This window comes from Tursiops truncatus, chromosome 10 (assembly GCF_011762595.2).
Source record: "Tursiops truncatus isolate mTurTru1 chromosome 10, mTurTru1.mat.Y, whole genome shotgun sequence".
NCBI classification, from domain to species: Eukaryota; Metazoa; Chordata; class Mammalia; order Artiodactyla; family Delphinidae; genus Tursiops; species Tursiops truncatus.
This window is the reverse complement of record NC_047043.1, coordinates 78663265-78683643: the sequence shown is the minus strand read 5'-3', so window position 1 is coordinate 78683643 and position 20379 is coordinate 78663265. Positions and strand designations below refer to the sequence as shown.

At 39.8% G+C, this 20379-nt stretch overlaps 1 protein-coding gene across 19 annotated transcripts in view; it reads left to right on the top strand.

Annotated features, from left to right (window-relative positions):
• Positions 1 to 20379, top strand: part of MAGI1 (membrane associated guanylate kinase, WW and PDZ domain containing 1) — a 615965-nt gene that overhangs the window by 294943 nt on the left and 300643 nt on the right. The gene's annotated exons all lie outside the window — the stretch shown is intronic.

Genomic DNA, 20379 nt, shown 5'->3' with positions numbered 1-20379 from the left:
TGGTTACCTTGCCAGCCATGTATCCCCTCCCACATCTCCTTGCTTTCTGTTCCCTGGCCACACTGCTTACCTTTGGTCCCTCATGTTCCTCTCCAGAGGACCTTTGCACATACTGGATCCCCTTCCTGGAATGTACATCCCCTTCCTTCTCACCCTGTTAACTCCTCTCCTACCTATCTCAGCTCAGGTGTCACTTCCCCAGGGAAGACCACCTCGGTTTCCTCTCCAGGTCACTCTCCTCTGTCACAGCACCTCTTGTTGGATCTCCATGCTCCCAGTCAGAGCTACAGGTCTGGGTTTATTCGCCTGATTATTTGATCAAGGTCTGTCTCTTCAAATACAGTTTAAGCTTTATGAGTGTATTGGTTTGCTAGGACTATCATCACTAAGTATCAGACTAGGTGGCTTAAGCAATGGAAGGTATTTTCTCACAATTCTGGAGGCTAGAGGTTGGTTTCAAGCAGGGTTGGTTTCTTCTGAGGCTTCCTTCCTTGCCTTATAGATGGCCATCTTCCTTCTGTGTTTTCACGTGGTCTTGCCTCTGTGCATGTCTGTGTTCTAATTTCCTCTTATAAGGATACCCGTCGTATTGGATTAGGGCCACTCTGATGACCTCATGTTAACTTAATCACCTCTTTAAAGACCCTGTCTCCAAATACAGTCACATTCTGAGATACTGGGGGTTAGGACTTAAATGAATTTGGCTGGCATGGACGTGGGGCCACAACTCAGCCAATAACATGAGGGAATGGAGGAAGTCTATTTCTCTCACCAGGCTTTCTCCATCATCTAACGTCTAGCACTTAACCCAGAGTTGACCATCAATAAATATCTATTCAATGAATGAATACGCACACAAGTTTGAATGAGTGAAACATACTTTATTGACCATTGAAACATTAAAAACATGCCTTTGTATCGCATGTTCTAACATTGAGCTTATTCTTTGAATTCTAATTTTCACTGTTCCAAAACGAGTACATCTGATCTAGGAATGTCCAAATCATATTAAATGAAAAATCTCATGTGCCTATACTTGTCTGCTTGACTCAGCTCGAAGTAACGTTAGTTATGTAATTAAATCACAGATGCAGAATATTTAAATTTCAATTCTGGAGTGATTAGTTACAACCTGAAGTTTACTCTGTTCTGACATGCAGCATGTTGGCTTTTTTAAATTAATCAATTAATTAATTAATTTTAATTTTGGCTGCGTTGGGTCTCTGTTGCTGTGTGAGGGCTTTCTCTAGTTGCGGTGAGCGGGGGCTACTCTTCGTTGTGGTGCATGGGCTTCTCATTGCGGTGGCTTCTCATTGCAGAACACAGGATCTAGGCACTTCAGCTTCAGTAGTTGTGGCACGCGGGCTCAGTAGTTGTGGCGCATGGGCTTATTTGCTCCGCGGCATGTGGGATCTTCCTGGACCAGGGCTTGAACCTGTGTCCCCTGCATTGGCAGGCGGATTCTTAACCACCGCACCACCAGGGAAGCCTCAGCACATTGACTTTGATTGTTAAATCAAATTGCTATTTGGTTGTAGAAAGCAGGGTTTTAGCTTCTATGAGAAACTAATTAGGTTGGAATTGGTTGAAGCAGGTGTTTTCTGGGATGATTGCAGCCCATTTATGCATACCTTTTTCTTTTTGCTCATATGTAAGCACAAGTAGCCACAGCAGTCTCAAATACAAAATTGAAAAATGCAGCACAGTGCTGACCGTATAACTTCTGGAAGTATATTGTCATGTGATAGGCCGTGATGGTGGGATTCAAATTCTGTCGAAAAATCAAGGTTCTTACCATTTTTATCAGTATAGCAGCGAACTGGGAAGAAAGAGACAAGGGATGTACTTGAGGTGGAGCTGGTGGGTTCTTGAGTGCAGTGTTTTCCCTAATGAAATGTTACCGAGTGTTGCTAAAAATAAGTAAATAAAAGTCATCATAATAAAAGAAAGTTATGTGGTCAAAGAGCACTGGGAAGCAGGTTTCTGATGTGCAGAAGCTCACAGAGCCCTTGACGTTGCTAGTGTCCATTGCGACTTTCCAAGTGGGGAACGCAGTGTGTAGACTCTCACACGTTTGTCTCCACACTCTTTTTTTCTTAAGGGACTGGTGTCCTGAGAAACTCGTTTTGAGGGTGGTGCCTCTCAACAGTCTAAACTTAGTTCACACATTTTGTTGGTTTGGAGATACTTATCAGAATTTCGCCTTTTACCGTTCAGGTATCATAGTATTATATGCTGGTATTTCACTGGCATCATTCCAGATGTCAATTTTTAATGCAGACCATTACAGTGGTTAAAATTTTATAGATCTGAGTGTAAGTTTTTAAACTAAATTCAGCAATTTAAAAAAACCCCTCAAAGTTTCTGTGTTTTTTGTTACGTGTCAGAAAACCAACTCAAACTGGCTTTAGCAAAAAATCGTGTGAAAGTGGCTGGAGAGGGATTTATTAACTGAGAAAAGAATGTGTCATCGGGATTCAGCCCTGCTCTGTCTGCTGGATTTTCTCTCCTTCCATAGTCACTTGATCTCAAGGAAGATCTTTGCCTGTCTAAGGAAATAGACTCCAGTAGGTCTGCTCACTTAGCATTTGCAGTGGAAATTGAATTTTTCTTTGCCTTTCTTTCAACACAGGGTGAAGTAAGCCAGAAAGAGAAAAACAAATGTCGTATATTAACACATATATGTGGAATTTAGAAAAATGATACAGGTGAACCAATTTGGAGGGCAGGAATAGAGATGTAGATGTAGAGAACGGACCTGTGGACACAGGCGGGGAAGGGGAGGGTGGGACGAAATGGGAGATTAGATTGATGTATATACAGTACCATGCGTAAAATAGGTAGTGGGAAGATGCTGTCAAGAGCAGGAAGCTCAGCTTGGTGCTCTGTGACAACCTAGATGGATGGGGTGGGGGGGGTGGGAGAGAGGGAGGTCGCAGAGGGAGGGGATGTAGGTATACATATAGCTGAGTCACTTCATTGTACAGCAGAAACTAACACAACATTTTAAAGCAATTATACTCCAATTAAAAAAAAAAAGAATGGGAAAAAATATCTCATTGGCTTGGTTTGGGTCCTGTGACTCCGGGCCTTCCACCCCCTCCTAGACCTGTGCAGGCAAAGCTGGATTGTGTGCCCTCTTTTACGCCTAGGGGTGGGGGCCACCCCATGGTAAGTCCGTGTACTGAGCCAGGGAAGGGACATGGGATATGGACCCCAAGGAGTAAATGGAGGTACTTTGGCCCAAAGAAGCAGAAATGTATGTCTGGCCGGTGAAAATAACAGGTATCCCATTCCCCTGCCTTCAGGCCTGTGAATATCTCTTTTGCTGTAAATCCAATGAAAAAGATTTCAGTTAATCGAGCTTCTAGTTAGTTAAGCTGCAGCTAATTAAGTTTGTTAGATAACCAGGTGTGATGGAATACATAAATAGAAGAGATGTCACAGTAATAAAATCAACACGTCCCGACAGTTGGTTCTGTGTGGGAAGCAAGTGAAAGGGAGGATTCAAGGATGACTTTAAAGATCCCAGATGATGTGAGTAGACTGTGAGCTTCTTCACCTTGGGTCCTATGTCTTTTCCATTTTGGTGTCACTATGGCCTGCCACAGAGTTAATTGTCAGTGACTTTTTTCACTGTTGTAGAATTAGGAGATTGGGATGATTTTTTTTTTTTTTTTCCTGAGGGGTCATTAACTGAAATAGGGGAGCATAGATTTAGGAGAGAAGATGCTGAGTGTGAATTTGAAAGTTAAATGCATTTGACTTGCCAGTGGGACAGTTTGGCAGTTGGGAACATGGAACTCAGGTCCATTTGATTGTATCCTGGGAAAATCCAATCTTAGCTGTAACTTTAGTTCATAATAAAACTTTCTCTGGTAAAACTGTAGGCGTATTTCCTCATGAGAAGCAGGAGGTGGGATGCTTTATCAAGGAATAAGGCTATTCAAGAGAAGTGTTTATGGAGTATTTGTTTTCTCTTAAATTCACTGGTGTCTGGGTCTCAGAGAGATTGTGTTTCTAAATGTTTCCACTTGTGAATGGCAAATTGTGTTCATGCCACATTTTAGTGACATAATATCACATTGCCTCAACGAGGACAATTTGGGGCCCAAAAATCATAGTCGAGGAAAATTCGCATTTGTTTCTGTTGTAGTCAGCTGAAGTTCAACAGTTTTCCCAGCACTGGGGATAATGTAGAAAAATAAAACTACAAACAGAGCTGGCAATGGGTAAATAGTTTCTTAGTCAGTAGTTCTCAACTCTGAAACTTCCTGTTTTAATCATAAATGTTTTAGTATTTCCTTCATTATGTAAAAATGAAATTAGTAGATAATATATTCTTTAATATACCTAATTCTTTTTTTCTCTTTTATTATTTTTTTATTGAAGTATAGTGAATTTACAATGTGTTAGTTTCAGGTATATAGCAAAATTATTCAGTTATACATATGTATCTATTCTTTTTCAGATTTTCTTCCATTATAGGTTATTACAAGATATTGAATATAGTTCCCTGTGCTATACAGTAGGTCCTTCTTGTTTATCTGTTTTATATATAATAATGTGTATCTGTTAATCCCAGACTCCTAATTCAACTCTAATATAGCTAATTCTTAAAAATCATGTAGTGATCTAACTAACCATAGAAAATAAAAGGAAAGTAATGGATAACAAATGATGCGTATTGCAGTGGGTAATTGATGCCTCGACACAAGTTTACTAGAGCAGTGCTTCTCTTGACAATCTTGTTAAAATGCAGATTCTGATTCAGCAGCTCTGGGGTGGGGCCTGAGGTTCTGCATTTTGAACAAACTGCCAAGTGATGCCAGTACCACTGGTCTTGAGCCCCACTTTGGATGGCAGGGCTTTGGAGGACATAATGAGGTATCAGAGGCTTGCGCTTATACCTGTAATCCCTATGAATGCTTCAGCTCTAAAACCCACTGCTGCAGGTGCATTGAATGGGCTACCATTGCCTTTGGTGACGCCATTTTTGAAATGATAAACAATCCTTGGTAAAGTTCCCGACAGAGTAGAATAGCATTTTCCTCTCATTTTACACAATTTTACATGCACTGTATATTAAAACTGTAAAAAACAAAAAAAACTGCGTTTCCGTGAACCAAAGGAAGGTTCTAGGCTCAGGTGCGTGGCATTTTGTTTCCTGCCCACTAGGGTGGTCCTGAGTCCTGCACAATTCTGTGAGGCACCCTGCCCACCAAATCCCAGTGTTGTTTCTCAGTTGCTGTGGCAGCTCCCGATCCCTCTGTATTCAGAAAACACCGCACAGATTTCCAAGATGTCCCCTAGGAGGAGGTACCTTCTGTTGAGGACTTCTGAACCCAAAGACCAATAAATGGGAATAGGCCACAGGGACATTCACAGGTGTGATGTCACTACTTATATATAGTTTATTTAGGCAAATTGTCCCATAAGCCAGGGCCCATGGAAAATACAGAAAATGCAGTCCTCGCACAGCACATGACAGCTAGGGGCACATTCTTTTTGGAGGTGTTTTCCCTGCTGTTCACTTTGTTACCCTGGTAATTGGGGGGAAGTTGCTATGGCCGTATTTGCCGCTGACAGATTTGTTTTGCAGTGTGTTGTGAGAGGGTGTTAAATGCAGGCCTGTGAAGAATCTGAAGCAAATGGAGATAATTTGGGGCGGGGGGAATAAGGGAGTGTAACTTCCTGGTAACCACAGACTGAATTGTTTTTCTAGCTTCATTTCACCTCTCGCAGTGGCCCTGTATTTCCAGTGTCAGAGAACCTTGACTTTCTCCTGACACTAGAAAGGAAAGTACAGTTATTCAGGGTGACATAATCCTCTGAAGTTCTACCTTTGCACCATACAGTTCTGCTGAAAGCCTTATTTCTAAAATAGCAAAGATGGGATTGACTGAATGAAAATAGGAATATGTAGAATAGGTTTTATTAGTTGTATCACAAGAGATATTTATATTCAAGGGACCACCACTTCTGATTGAATTCAACGTTACTGCCTCAGATAGGCCCTTAGCTTAAAAAATCTTAATCCTCAGGCAAGGTGCCTTCTCTGACATTGTGCTGGATAAGAAGTACATAAAATTAGGATGATTTTTTTTCTCCATTTGCTATCAAGCATATTTAATGCCATTGGAGTATAAGAACAATGTATTCATTTTAGACTATTTGAAAAAATAAATTAAAATTTGAGAAAAACTTAAAAAGCAAGTAGCAGTATGCATAATCTCTCCATCCAGAAATGACAACCACTGACAAGTATTTCCTATTAATCTTTTTTTTTTTTAGTGCAGGAATACACAGGGACATGCATACATCTTAACAAAATTAATATAGTTCCACTAACTCTGTAAGCTATTTTTATTTAGCCTTCTGAAGTAAACATGATAATAATGCTTGATTTTTTAGCACTTATTTTTTATTCATAGAAAACTTTGAGATAATCATAAATTAACATGCAGTTTCACGAGAGCCCTTGGACACTTGGCCCCCTTTCCTCCAATGGTAACATGTTGCAAAACGCTAGTATAGAAACAGACTCACAGACATAGAGAACAGAGCTGCGGTTGCCACGGAGAGGAGAGGTGGGGGAGGGATGGAGTGGGAGGTTTGGCTTAGCAGATGCAAACTATTATATATGGAATGGATAAACAACAAGGTCCTGTTGTATAGCACAGGGAACTATATTCAATATCCTGGGATAAACCACAATGGAAAAGAATGTAGTTACATACACACACACACACATAGATATGTATAACTGAATCACTTTGCTGTACAGCACAAATTAACACAATATTGTAAATCAAACTGTACTTCAATTAAGAAAAAAGAAAGAAAGATCAAGTGATTAGAGGGTTGGAAATTTCAGCCCCTGCCACTGACCTTCAGGGAGAAAGGAGTGGCTAGAGATTAGCTCTATGAAAACTCTCGAACCACAAGATCTGGGGAGCTTCTGGGTTAGTGAACACATCCTGGTGCTGACAGGGTGACACACCTAGAGGGCATGTAAGCCACACACACACACACACACACACACCCCCCCCACACACACACCACACACACACCACACATCTCTTCCATTTGGCTGTTCCTGAGTTGTATCCCTTTATATTAAGCCAGTAGCAGTAAGTAAACAACAAACAAACAAAAAACCTCTCGTATAATATTGCATCCCAGATATTGGCGTTGATATAATCTACCAGTCTTGTTCAGGTTTCTCCTGTTGTGCTTGTACTCATTTCTGTGGCTCTATGTACTTAGTTTTATAAAGTTCGATCACCTGCGTAGGTTTGTGTGTCCATTTCCACAGTCATATAGGAACAGTTTTGACATCACACCTGGTGCTCCTGTTGCCTTTTACAGCCATACCCATCTCCCTCCTGCTTCCACTTCTAACCCCTAATAACCACTCCTCTCACTTCAATTTCTAAAATGTTGTCATTTCAAAATTTTATGTTAATGCAGTAATACATATTAACCTTTTTGGGATGGACTTTCTTCACCTGGCCTAATTCTGTGGAGTTTCATCCACATTGTTGCGAATATGAGTAGTCTGTCGCTTTTTAATTGCTGAGTAGTATATCATGATACACACACACCGCCCCCCGCACATATATATGTGTCCATCACTGTATATCAGTATATCATTACATATATATGTTTAGACGTATATACATACATACACATATATTCTGTGTATATCACAGTTTGCTTAACCCCTCACCTGTTGAAAGACACTGGCTAGATCCAGTTTTCAGCTCTGATAAGTATAGCTGCTGTGAACACTCATGTACAGGTTTTTTGTTTGATTGCTTGTTTTCAATAAAAATTTTCAGTTTTTTCCTAGGATAAATGCACTAGAGTGCAATTGCTGGTTGAATGTTTAGTTTTATAAGAAACTGACAAACCATTTTCCAGAGTGATTGTACCATTTTCCATTCTTACCAGCAGTATATGAGTGTAATTCAGGTTTTTTCCCATCCTCACCAGCATATGGTGTTGTCACTGTTTTCATTTTATCCATTCTGATAGGTGTGAAATGATCTCATTGTAGTTTAAATTTGCATTTCCCAAATGCATAATAATGTTGAGCATCTTTTCATGCACTTGCCATCTGCAGATCTTCAGCCAGACGTCTGTTCAGGTCTTTTGCTCGTTGTTTAATTGGACTTTTTTTTCTTTTAATGTTGAGGTTTGAGAGTTCTTTATATGTTCTAGATACTAGTCCTTGGTCACATATGTGATATGAAATATTTTCTCCCGGTCATTAGGTTGTCTTTTTCTTTTTCTTCACGTGGGCTTTCATAGAGCAAAAGTCTTTAATTTTGATAAGGTTCAAATGATCAGTTTTTCCTTTTATGGATCATGCCTTTGGTAATAATACTAGCTCTAGATCCTAAGGATTTTTCTTTTTTTTTCCCGAGAAGCCTAAAAGTTTTACATTTAAGTCCATGATCCATCCTGAGTAAATTTTTGTGTGAAGTGTGAAGTTTAGGTCAATATTCATTCTTTTTGCCCATGGATATCCACTAGTTCTAGCACCATTTGTTGAAAAGATTAATCCCTCCTCTACTGAACGCTTTTTTGCACCTTTGTCAATCAGTTAGGCGTTTTTGTGTAGGTCTATTTCTGGGTTCTAGATTGTGTTCCATTGATTTATGTGTCTCTCCCTCTGTCTTGATTATTGTAGTTCTGTAACCAACCTTAATATTGGGTAGAGTGATTCCTTCCACTTTATTCTTTGTCAGGATTGTTGTAGCTTTCCTAGGGCTGGACTGCTTGTTGCGAATGGGTCCTCATTTCTGGTTTTGCATGCCTGTTCATGATGTTCATTTGCAACCCCGGTCTCTTTTTTCAGTTTTCTCTCCAGCGATTATTTTGTTTTATAAAGGGAGCATTTCCCTTTCCCTGGGAATCATGTCTTTTCTTTCTCCTCACTTTTCACAGTTAAAATTGTGGATGTGAATGATTTTATTTATGTCCACCTAAACCCACCAAACTCTTCAACACCTTGCCATGGACTTATTCTGCCTTTTTTTTTTTTTTTTTTTAAACATCATCTGCTGTCTTTGGTATCTAATTTTTAACTTCTTTTGATTTTGTTCAGGTTTATCTACATGATTGGGAATGGGGATGAAGAGTGGAAATTACCTGCTGACCATCTAACAGTGTTCTGTTCAAAAGCAAGAGGACTTTGCACTGGAATATCAGTGTGAACTTGAGCATAAATATAAGTGCACAGTGTCTGCCAGTGTTTATTTAAACAGAAAGTTTTTTGGAGTTAATCTTTTTTGGAAAATGTTTCCAAATAATGTGACAGCAAAATGATAGTGTAAATTGTAATGTCTGTCCCAGTTAGATTCATAAACATAGGAAGAATCTTTTTCTGAAAAATGTTTGGGTTGTTCATTCAGAGTGAAAATGATGTAACTCACATTCAAAAATAATGGCAGGATGAAATAATGATTTTTATCTTTGAGAGTCATATAGGTCCTTTGTTACTTTGCAGGGAGTCTGGGGGAATAGCTTGTTTGGGGCCGATGTTTTTAGATTATGGTCTGTGAGTAAGACCCGGATCTTTGGAAAAGAGAAGGCATACATGCAGGGAGAGATGATTTAGAATTATTCTTAGTTCATAAATAATGGAATGGATGCTCTCAAGTGTCTATGATCGTGCTTTAGCCACTAAGCCAAGGAGTACGTAAGCTCTCTTCTCAGAGCTCCTAAGATAACTTGTGCACGGAAGATGAATCCGAGTGCAAGCACCTAGATGCTTTGTCCCCAAGCCCCCCTGTAGATCTTGATTAAGCACGTCTGGACATATGGACTTGTGGGGAACACCTTTCCTGAGCCTTGTCAGTGAGCCAGAGTGACTTAAAAACTGACATAGGCCAAAATCAATCCTTCATCCTTTATCCTTTCCAAAGCTCAAACTTGAATATCTAGTCTTCCTACTCCTTTATGAGAATAACTCATACCATACTTTCCTGGTTTGCCTGTGACGATTCTAGTACTATATATTCCTGGTCGTCCCAGTATAATTATTAAAAGTACTCGCTTTCACTCTCGAGAGTGTCCCTGTTTGGATGGTAAATTACATGGTTCCTGTAGTCTTAGCTTGCTTAAATCAGAGACAAATGAAAAGGAAGGTATTAATGACAGCACAAGACTGTGCCTTGATGCATGGTGGAAGCTACTCGAGGCTGCTGACTGCTGATGTGCCTTGGCCGAGGTGAGTTTGGGACAGGGCATGGGAGTTCAAGGGAGATACTTGCAGACCTGTTCTACCTTTTTCCATAAAAGAATAGAAAGCATACAAAGGAAAAAGTATGAAATATAAGAGCTTTTCCTATAGGATGCCTTTCCACTTTTCTTACCCATATTTTGAAGGGAGAAATCTTGAGATCAAGGGAGAACTAGGCTTTGTCTACCTTCATCTCGCTTCATCAGGAGAAGAAAGAATGACAGAAAATCAGCGTCGTCTGGGCATGCCCTGTCCTACAGCCGCTTTAACCCTGCTGCTGCCCAACAGCCTTGTGGAAACTAGGGAGATGGGAAAGATTCTGCAACCCCATGCACTCAAACTTCTGATGGGCAGAATGCAACTCCACCCAGTCTTGGAGACCACTAAAACGTCCTTTACCCTTTCCAACTATTGCAGTCCTCTTCTTTCTGAAGGGTAGAGTGAAGGTGGAGATATGAGGGTTTTCTTAAAGCCATACCTATCTCCCACTCTTGATGAATAGCCCTGGGGTCTGGTCATTCTTCTGTCTCTAAGGAATGGGTGACATGATGATACTTTTCCACGAGATTAGGGGTAACATCAATGCCTCTACTCTTTTTAGGTATAGCATTTTTAGCGGTATGTTTTAAACACCTAAGTACTGATACTAGCAATTGATATATCTCAAAAAGTTTCATTTTAGCATGGAAATAAAATTGAGATCTTAAAAATTTCATTAGGAAGTGTTTGTTACTGTTGGTTCCAGCATAAATAAGGATTGTGTGCAATATTTGACATTTGAGTTACAAAATTCACACATTTCTCATTGAACTCAAGAAGGCTTAGGAGAATGTGGAGCTGAGAGGACTACCTTTTTTTGTGAACATGCCCCCACATCATTCCAGTTTATGCAAAAAGTAGAAAACAATTTATAAACCTGAACACTTGATTGTTAAGTTTCTTGTGACATTCTTTCTACCCTTGTGGGAAGATAGTGGGGTTTGGGGACTGCTGACCAAGAGTGGGAACATTACCCAGCTGTGGGCCTTGAGTCATCTATACAGGTAACATGCAGGACCCTCTGAAGGGAGTGCCTTTTGTATGGTCCTGTGGTTTGGATTTGTTCTCCCTTCTTTTTTTTTTTTCGGTACACGGGCCTCTCACTGTTGTGGCCTCTCCCGCTGCGGAGCGCAGGCTCAGCGGCCATGGCTCATGGGCCCAGCCACTCCGAGGCATGTGGTATCCTCCCAGACTGGGGCCGAACCTGTGTCCCCTGCATTGGCAGGCAGACTCTCAGCCACTGTGCCACCAGGGAAGCCCCTGTTCTCCCTTCTTTTTGATGGGTGTTCTGATTAGTCCAGGGGATACTTATGGCTGTGGGAATGCTGTTAAGGAAATGGTAAGACTTACCCAAGAATCCCCAGGGAAACGTCAGTAACAGTTCTTATCACCATGGATACCTGTACAAGCATGGTCCTAAGATGAAGTAATCACTGGCTCACTCTGTGTAATTCATGTATCAAACACAATGCAAATGCAGAATATTTGAGATAGTTGAAAATTTAGCACATTCATGTTTTTGAACTAAAGGATGTAGGCAGGTAAATGGAAAACCTTCCCTGCAGAAATGACACACTCTAGGGGAAAATTGCTTTGTTAGTCCAAAGATATGCTTAGCTAATGAGAAATTAAACAACATAATTGAGGAGGAGAAGCTGAGCAGGTAGAACATGGATATAAAAAAGAGTTCTGTCACCATTGAGGCCATTATTTATGTTGGAAGGTTGGATGGCTCTTAATTATTCATTTAGGTATCCATGAGGATAGAGAACAACTATCTTCAAAGAAAAAAAGATACGTTGAAATGAGTAAGAGATTCTCAAGATTCAGAGAATGAGTGTATGTGGAATTTTGCAGATGTTCAGAACCCTGTTGAGTTTTGGAGTAGGAGAGAGATGTTCTACCAATGGACAGTTTTCTTGTTTGAAAAGCATTAGCACACAGGCTGACAAAATGTGAAAAGCACAGTGCTGATGAGCAAGGGGAAAAAAAGATGGCTCTGAGGTTTCTGTGTTGAGGAAGGCAAGCTGTGCGTTAATGTCCCTGCAATCAAATCCGACTACACTTTGCTGAATCTTCGTAAAGTCCAAAAACACAAGTAGACAAGAAGAAGTGTCGATTATCCATTCCCTCCACTTAGGACCAGAAAGTCTTCTGTACATCTACCTTAATCCCATTATGTTGTTACTTGAACTCAAGTAACGCTCACTTTTATTTTGTTAGCAAGGAAGTTTGATTTAATTTTTGGTCTGCAAGTTGGATACTTAAAGAAAACGCAAAAATACTACCACTTAGTAGCTTTTTTTTGGTGGAGGGGGGAAGGAAACACAGCCTACCAATGATTAGTAGTGTTGAATTTTTGTCCTTACGTGTGGCCCATGCCCTGATGTCTGTTCTTGAGCTCATTTCCTTGTGGACTTGGATTAGGCAGAGATGGGTCACTTGGTATATGAAGAGTTTTACCTTTTGACATGGACACAAAAGAGTAAGATTAAATGGGGGAAGTTGCCACAGAGTTTCATGCCAACTGCAGAAAGCTGTAAGGTTTAGAAAGTACGGAGGCAACACAAAGTGGTGATTCCCTTTCCTAAAGGATAAGTCTGGGTCCAAGTTTGGCTTCTTAAACTGCCTTCCTGTTTCCACGTACTGACATGTTTTCTTCTCCACTACCTTAAGCACTCTTTTTGAATCCAACATTTTTCTTCCCTGTTTGTGTCAGTTACTGGAACATACCCTGTTGCTGTTGATGAGACTACAAAGCCTTGCTAGTCTGTCATCAAGCCAGGTCAAGTCTTCTTTGATGTGTCTGGGTCACTACCCTTCACCCAGCTGTCACCACTGGACGGCTTATGACCGTGGAAGCCTCTTTCTTATACTTCTGCCTCCACCTCGATGTATGATCTGGCCAGACCTTCAGTCTGGCTCTCCTTTCCAAAGCTTATCTGACCTTGTTGGCAAATAGTAAATATCAAAACAAAACAGAACAAAAAACTTAAGGAGGAAGACAAAATAGTAAAATTTTAACAAGTCCTAAAAAGTTCCCCCCTTACCCTATTTAGCCTAGTCTCAACTCTAAAGATCTTATTTATGCTATAATAATAATCATCATATTAATGATGATGATGGAATGCATTCTCCTAGTTAATCTTAAACTGTCCTGAATTATCTCTTTCTCCACCATGAAGTTTTAAATTTGTAAAGGGCCCTCCACAGCTCATAATAAAATACCAAATGCATGGGAGACACAGAATTAATATTTGTTGAATTAAATTAAATACATCTGGTGAAATCCCTTTGAAGAGCTCATTAGTAATGAAGTCTGGTAAGTTTCTGTGTGAGCAGCAAACTGGGATATGTCATTCTGTGTTGTCAAACACAATGTTGTCCCTCCAGAAAAACACTGTTGGTTTCGTGTGATTCATTGACAAATTCAAAGGATGGTGTGACCATCTGTTTTCTATAGCTCCTGAGGAAAGAACAAAAGGATTGGGCTCTGAGCTGAGAATGAGGAGAAGGGGGTAGATAAAAGGAAGGATTTTTTCTCACCGTTCAGGTTATATAACCATTGACTGGATTATCCAGGAACTCTGCCATCTTCTTCCCTAGAGTCTTCATAAAAAGGAGTGTCTTCTTTGATGGAGATGATGGACATAGTTTTTCCAGATGACCTCTTTGGGCTGGTTCCAATTCTGTGGTTTTTAATTCAAGTTTTTTCCCCCTTATTCTCCAGATTTATATATTTTTTTAATTATAAGAGAAATATGTTTGTTTAAAAAAATCTGAGATTTCAGAAACTTATAAAGTAAAAAAATTAAAGTCTCTGCTCCACTTTCTTTCCCAAGAGCTAACCACTATTAATGGTTTAATGTCTTTTCCTGCTTTTTACTTTAAATATAAAAACCTACATATGTACATGTCATGACTTTCATAAAAATGCGATTATAGTTTCCATTCCCCTTTAGTTTGCATCTTTCCTCTCATTATTGTGTGTGTATGTTTTCTTCTTTTTAATGATTATGCACAATTTCTTTGCATAGATATACCATAATTTTGTAACTGCTCTCAAATAGGTGTATACTGGGGTTGTTTCCAAAATTTACTATTGGATGTAATGCTGCAAATATCCTTGTGCTTTACTAAAGGTGTGTCCAGAATATGTGCTCAATTTTATCAAGTGCTTTTTTTACATTATATGCTCAGGTAACCATATGGTTTTTCTCCTCTAAATTATTGATATATAGAGGGTATTACGTTGAAAGTCATCAAAAAGGGTGAAGATTGTACAGAAGGTCCCTGACTTATCATGGTTCAGCTTATGATTTTTTGGCAAAAGTGAAATGTATTCAGTAGAAACTATACTTTGAATTTCGATCTTTTCCTGGGCTAGTGACATACAGTGTGATCCTCTCTTGTGATGCTGGGCAGTGGCAGCAACTGCAGCTGCCGGTCAGCCATGCGATCAGGAAGGTAGACAACTAGTACGGTTATAACCATTCTGCACCCTGACAACCATTCTGTTTTCACTTTCAGTATAGTAGACAACAAGTTACATGGGATATCAACACTACATTATAAAACAGGCTTTTGCCCAACCATAAGCTAAAGTAAGTGTTTGTGCTAGATGATTTTGCCCAACCATAAGCTAAAGTAAGTGTTCTGAGCACATTTAAGGTATGCAAGGCTAAGCTATGATGTTTGGTAGGTTAGGTGTATTGAGTTCATTTAGACTTAATGATATTTTACACTTAAAATGGATTAGTCAGGACATAATCCCACTGCAAGTCAAGGAAGTTTTATACTGCCATATTTGCTTTTGAAAACCCATCATATCATCCCTCCTTCTGCTCTAGTATTTCTTAGTGAGAACAGCTCAGCTGAATTTCCCTCCAGTATTGGAATAGATCATTGTTCCTTTTTTTTTTTAACTTTAGATCATTGTTTCTTTGAATGAATCTCATGAACTGGTTGGCTTGTGTTAAAGAACCATCTTTTATCAAAAACAGTTGTTCTTGGTTTTGTTATTATTGTTTTGAGCTCAGTTACACAGTTGAAATTTCTAAGTCAGATGTGGGTATGAGGCTCTACCACTGTAATGAACTACTGCAAAGATCTTTCTATTGTACTTCCCTTGAATTTTTGGCTCTAGCCCTACTTGGCTCACGGTGGGTTTGCTTTTGTTTTTAATATACTGTTGAATTCACTGTGCTCCACTTTTGTATGACTTTCTATGAGTTTCTATCTCTTTCTGTTTTTCACAAGTTCCCTAATAGGTAACCTTTGTACATGTGCTATAATGTACTGTTAATAAACTTTTTCAAGTAGTTTAAAAACCTTTTAAAAAATATCCTGTGTGTAAGTAGCCATTTATGCTTTGGCAGAAATTACTTTGAGACTGATGACTGCAGCTTTCCAAACTGATTTATTCAAAGCAAGCATCTTCCAGTATCCTTGAAGTTTGGAGACCATGGGGGTTCCATTTTTAAGGCTGATACGTTGCTGTTTTAAATTATACTGAAAACTCTAAACATATGGAGCTTTTCATCTACCCTTCCATCACACATGTTAATGAATGTCGTAATCTTATTTTTATTTGGCCACATGAATCTCAGTGCCCACATGATGTGATTGAGACTGACGGTATGGTTGAAGGTTAGTTAGGAAGATCAGAGAGCATCAGGTCAGAATGCTTCTCCCCCTCTAATTTCTGAATCTTTTATCTGGTGAGACACAGCAGAGCTGGCTGCTTGCATCTGTGGGTAGTGCAGCCTTAGAATATCAGTGGCACTCTCCCTCCTCTCTATTAGGAACCCAGCGCAAAAGCAAATTGGGAATGCACTTTACAGTGTCTGCAGGAAGTCTGCAGTTTATTTATTAACACTAAATGCATCTGTTGCGCTGCGGTGATGAGATGAATCCTCATTTTTAATATTTGATTTGCAGCTGATTAATCGCTTGAAGCCTTCGCTGTCGTACAAATGTAGACTGCTGATGTGACTGGGAAGTGTACCAGATTTAGAATTAGACAGCAGGTTGTGTGGTGGGCAGCCCTCAAACCACAGAACACCTGGAGCTGGGCTGTAGAGGGAATAGTACCAAGGTGAAGGGGCACACTGCAGTTGTGGTTTTTTTTTTTTTTTTGGTGGTGACTCTAGGGAAAAGGTAGTGTTGAAAATTGTCTCAGAACATGAAATCTGGGAAATAGCTGCTGTAAAAATGAGGGAAAGCTAAATCGTGTCAGTAAAAAAGAGAGAAAAAAAGGGTTATTCTTATGATCACTGCCTCTGACACTTTGGCCTTTTCCTTGAAAATATACTTCCCATATGTGGAGTTTCACAGGCACCTCATGGGATTGGGACTGTCTGTGATCATAGGGACGAAATAAAACGCCTGGTTTTTGTTCTTGAAAATACGTTTGAGGGCTTGCATTCTTCAGTGTTTGCAAGAATCTGAGCTGAAGACCTCACGCTGATCGGGCTGTGATTGGCTTCTCTGTGCTGGTGCATTATATTGTTGGGCTTGTCAGAATGTGAAAAATCCACAGGCCACCAAGTGGGGAAATCTAAGCTACTTAACATCCTTTTTCTTTAGGTGTATGTATATATTTTTTTGAACACTTTTTTTTTTTAAGAACAGTGTTAGGTTCACAGCAAAATTGAGAGGAAGATACAAAATTCCTATAATATACCTTCTGCTCTTACACATGTATAGCCTCCCCCATTACCACCATCGCCCTCCAGAGTGGGAGATGAACTTTAATTGATGAACTTACATTGACAAGTCATAATTACGCACAGTCCATAATTTACATTAGGGTTCACCCTTGTTGTTGTACATTCTATGGATTTGAACTAACGTATAGTGACATGTATCCACCCATGACTACAGTATCATATAGTATATTCACTGCCCTAACAATCCTCTGTGCTCTGCCTGTTCATCTGTCCCACTTCCTTAACCCCTGGCAACCACTGATGTTTTACTGTGTCCCTAGTTTTGCCTTTTCCAGAATGTCATAGAGTTGGAATCATACAGTATATAGCTTTTCAGATTGGCTTCTTTCCTAGTAATACACATTTAAGCTTCCTCCCTGCCTTTTCATGGCTGGATAGCTTATTTCTTTTTAGTGATGAATAATATTCCATTGTCTGATTGTGTCACAGCTTATCCATTTTCTTACTAGGCGACATCTCAGTTGCATCCATGATTTGGCAGTTATGAATAAAGCTGCCATAAACATCTGTGTGCAGGATTTTGTGGGGGCCTAATGTTTTAATTCCTTTGGATAAATACGAAGGAGCACAGTTGCTGGATCATATGCTAAGGGTACGTTTGGTTGAGTAAGAAACCGCCAAACTGTCTTCCGCAGTGATGGTACCATTTTTTAAATTCCTATCAGTAATGAATGAGAGTTCCTGTTGCTTCACATCCTTGCCAGCATTGGGTGTTGTCAGTGTTCCAGATTTTGACTATACTAATAGGTGTATAGGGGTCTTGCATTGTTTTAATGTGCACTTCCCTGATGACATAAGATGTGGAGCATCTTCCCATGTGCTTATTTGCCATCTGTATATATTTTTTGGTGAGGTGTCTCTTAAGACCTTTGGCTCATTTTTAATTGGGTTATTTTCTTATTGTTGAGCTTTGAGAGTTCTTTGTACATTTTGGATCTTCCCTTACGTCTTTAGCGTCTTTTGTGTCAGCCTTGAATTCCAAGTCTAGCCTTACTGACTTCTTGTGTATATAAATATGAGGTGACCCTACATATAAGGCGTTTCCCCATTTTGCTAATGAGAAGAATGTAGGGGGCTTTTATTTTGCCAACTTGAATACAGATGAAATGGGAAATGTCTGTAGTATTTATTGACTTAGTTATATACTCTATAAAATAACAATATTATTACATTTTTCTGTGCCCACATTTTATAAAAGTGTGTACCTATGTCTCACCAATAGAGGGAGAGGAGTGAAGCTTATGTCTGGGGATGTGATTGTCATTGCTGCCGAGGTGGAAGTACCCTTAGAGATCCTGTCCAAGACCCTTAGGTTACAGGTAAGGAAACAGGCTCAGTGCAGGCACACAGCGGGCTGTGGCAGAGCTGAGCTTGAATTCATGCTGCTTTTTCTCAAACTGGGGCAAAAGTGTTTCTGGGGGTTGTAAGTATCCAGGGTTACATGAAACCAGGGGCTAAATATGGTACACCCACATGAATCATCAATTTAACCTGAATATGTGGTGATAAAATATAAGAAGTTGAACTGTAAATAATCTCGAGCGTTTTTATATAGAACTGAGAGTCAACTACTCTGGTGTTGAGCATAAAATTCATATGAAATTTTAAGATAAAATATGAGACATCAGGAAATTTGAGGCGGCTTTACCTCCAGGTCACTACAGGGAATTCATTCAGTTTCCAAATACATAAGGGGGTACAGATATTAGGAGAAATGGTTAAGGACTTCTGTATTACATCATTAAGGATATTATGAAGATGCTCCTCCACACGTAAAATTTCAGTTAAGGAACATTGACCCAATGTGAACAAAGAAACTGCGAGGCGGAGTAAAAGTGCAACTCTACCAACCACCAACAGACGATGGTAGTGGTCGTTTAGTTGATGCCCCTTTGGGCTTGGGCACAAGTATTTTTTAGCACTCACCTCTTTCGAACCTAGTTAACACATCAATAGAGAAGCTGGGCTAGAAGAAAGCAATTTTTCGTACTTGTTTATGGCCTGGTTGCATGCCACTGAAGATCAGTTGGTTCCCTTCTTCTGTAATTCTGCGCTTGCCAAGAAAGTTGGAATAGTTTCTTTCACACTTTAATATTGAAAAGACCTGTCTTGATAGTGTCCTTGGTAGTACATATTTAAAGGAATGGATTTGCGATTACAGCTACAAGTCTGTTTCCTGTGAGATCAGTTTCTCGTAAATTGATTTAGTGGTATCTGATCATCTCTTAATTAACTGATAACATGCAATTAATTTCTGGGCAGAAGACCGTATCATGGTGTTATTATAATCCAGGAACTCTCCCCTCTCCTCTGGACCTCCTGCAGATTCCCTTCTATTCAACATTCTTGCAGGGTTTCTTTTTTCCCCCTTACTTGAAGAATGGCAGAATGGTTATTCTCCTTTTTACTTTAACAGCTCCAGACACTTTCAAATGTAACCATTTTCATTCCATTTCTGCACGTGGGCATATAAAGTAAAAGTGACAGTAAACTGATGTAACATGCAGATTATACACAAATTGGTATAAGCAAAGAAACATGGCTTCTTTTAAAGCTCTTTGTAAAATCTCCCAGCAGTTTTCTACTTGTGCACCTAACTAGTATATATAGATAGAGCAATGACAGCTTGATTCTCTAAAGTACTTTTTTGTCATGGAATGAATTTTGTCAGGTTGGGGATAGGATCTGGGATTTTCAAACTAATGCCTGCAAGTCTATAGTGTAGATGATGTCCACTTTTTTCTTTTGCATTCTATTACGTAAATGACATGAACATATTTCGTGAATCCAAAAGCGTGAGCACATTTCCTGGTGTCTCTTCAAGTCAAAGATTTCTGGTGAATACAGTTTATTGTAATACTGGTTTGGGGGATTCTTTTTCTCAGGGATGCAGCAGATACTTTGCATAATGGATGGCTGCATTTCTAATTTGGGATTAAACTTTCATCTCCCTCAGATGTGAAGTGGAAACTAGCCTTTTTCCAGCAGTGATTTCACCCCAGCTTTGTGTCTACGGTGCATAGATTGTATTTCTTTTTTTTTTTTTTAATTTATTTTATTTATTTATTTTTGGCTGTGTTGGGTCTTCGCTGCTGCACGCGGGCTTTCTCTAGTTGCGGCGAGCAGGGGCAACTCTTCGTTGCGGTGCATGGGCTTCTCATTGCGGTGGCTTCTCACTGTGGAGCACGGGCTCTAGGCGCATAGGCTTCGGTAGTTGGGGCACGTGGGCTCAGTAGTTGTGGCTCACGGGCTCTAGCGCACAGGCTCAGTAGTTGTGGCACATGGGCTTAGTTGCTCTGCGGCATGTCCGATCCTCCCGGACCAGGGCCCGAACCCATGTCCCCTGCATTGGCAGGC